The sequence below is a fragment of the Condylostylus longicornis genome, unplaced genomic scaffold, assembly GCF_029603195.1.
Source record: "Condylostylus longicornis isolate FDR11 unplaced genomic scaffold, ASM2960319v2 ptg000325l, whole genome shotgun sequence".
In the NCBI taxonomy this organism is placed as follows: domain Eukaryota; kingdom Metazoa; phylum Arthropoda; class Insecta; order Diptera; family Dolichopodidae; genus Condylostylus; species Condylostylus longicornis.
The window spans coordinates 10,001-12,500 of NW_026578288.1; positions in this window are offsets into that span (position 1 = coordinate 10,001).

The following is a 2,500-nucleotide window of genomic DNA, read 5'->3' on the forward strand; positions in this document are numbered from 1 at the left end:
TATAATAGTGGCGATGGCGGTAGCCACTATTAGTACATTCTTATTACTTACTATAAAGTATTAAGTATGAATTATAAAATAGTATATGGGTATAATAGTGGCGATGGCGGTAGCCACTATTAGTACATTCTTATTACTTACTATAAAGTATTAAGTATGAATTATAAAATAGTATATGGGTATAATAGTGGCGATGGCGGTAGCCACTATTAGTACATTCTTATTACTTACTATAAAGTATTAAGTATGAATTATAAAATAGTATATGGGTATAATAGTGGCGATGGCGGTAGCCACTATTAGTACATTCTTATTACTTACTATAAAGTATTAAGTATGAATTATAAAATAGTATATGGGTATAATAGTGGCGATGGCGGTAGCCACTATTAGTACATTCTTATTACTTACTATAAAGTATTAAGTATGAATTATAAAATAGTATATGGGTATAATAGTGGCGATGGCGGTAGCCACTATTAGTACATTCTTATTACTTACTATAAAGTATTAAGTATGAATTATAAAATAGTATATGGGTATAATAGTGGCGATGGCGGTAGCCACTATTAGTACATTCTTATTACTTACTATAAAGTATTAAGTATGAATTATAAAATAGTATATGGGTATAATAGTGGCGATGGCGGTAGCCACTATTAGTACATTCTTATTACTTACTATAAAGTATTAAGTATATATTATAAAATTGTATATGAGTATAATAGTGGCGATGGCGGTAGCCACTATTAGTTCATTCTTATTACTTACTATAAAGTATTAAGTATGTATTATAAAATTGTATATGGGTATAATAGTGGCGATGGCGGTAGCCACTATTATTACATTCTTATTACTTACTATAAGTATATTAAGTGTGTATTATAAAATTGCATATGAGTATTAATAGTGGCGTTGGTACTTAAGTAGTACATTCTTATTATACTTACCTATATATAAGTATGTATTATAGGAATGGTGATAAACATTTGCTATTGAAGGCTTGTAATATTGATTGGTAGGTGGTGGTGGTGGTTGTTAAGATAGGTTAAGTATATTCTTACTATAAATACTTCAAATAAGTATTTTCTTAATGTATTACTGCATGAATAATGATTTAAGTAATACTTATTATTATATATCAATACAGTGGCAGGTATTGGATATGGGAATAACATAGACCTGAACGAGACATATGTTATGCTCGACAGGCAATAATTACTTTTCATGAATGAAAAGTAACCTGAGTTGGTAAACATGTTATGCCCACCCGATGAAAAAAAATTTTTCAGCCTGGTTTGATATTTATCAAAGGCAAAATAAGCCTGATCGGGACATATGTTATGCTCGACAGGCAATAATTACTTTTCATGAATGAAAAGTAACCTGGGTTGGTAAGCATGTTATGCCCACCCGATGAAAAAATTTTTTTCAGCCTGGTTTGATATTTACCAATGGCAATATAAGCCTGATCGGGACATATGTTATGCTCGACAGGCAATAATTACTTTTCATGAATGAAAAGTAACCTGAGTTGGTAAACATGTTATGCCCACCCGATGAAAAAAAATTTTTCAGCCTGGTTTGATATTTATCAAAGGCAAAATAAGCCTGATCGGGACATATGTTATGCTCGACAGGCAATAATTACTTTTCATGAATGAAAAGTAACCTGGGTTGGTAAGCATGTTATGCCCACCCGATGAAAAAATTTTTTTCAGCCTGGTTTGATATTTATCAAAGGCAAAATAAGCCTGATCGGGACATATGTTATGCTCGACAGGCAATAATTATTTTTCATGAATGAAAAGTAACCTGGGTTGGTAAACATGTTATGCCCACCCGATGAAAAAATTTTTTTCAGCCTGGTTTGATATTTATCAAAGGCAAAATAAGCCTGATCGGGACATATGTTATGCTCGACAGGCAATAATTACTTTTCATGAATGAAAAGTAACCTGGGTTGGTAAACATGTTATGCCCACCCGATGAAAAAATTTTTTTCAGCCTGGTTTGATATTTATCAAAGGCAAAATAAGCCTGATCGGGACATATGTTATGCTCGACAGGCAATAATTACTTTTCATGAATGAAAAGTAACCTGGGTTGGTAAACATGTTATGCCCACCCGATGAAAAAATTTTTTTCAGCCTGGTTTGATATTTACCAATGGCAATATAAGCCTGATCGGGACATATGTTATGCTCGACAGGCAATAATTACTTTTCATGAATGAAAAGTAACCTGAGTTGGTAAACATGTTATGCCCACCCGATGAAAAAAATTTTTTCAGCCTGGTTTGATATTTATCAAAGGCAAAATAAGCCTGATCGGGACATATGTTATGCTCGACAGGCAATAATTACTTTTCATGAATGAAAAGTAACCTGGGTTGGTAAGCATGTTATGCCCACCCGATGAAAAAATTTTTTTCAGCCTGGTTTGATATTTATCAAAGGCAAAATAAGCCTGATCGGGACATATGTTATGCTCGACAGGC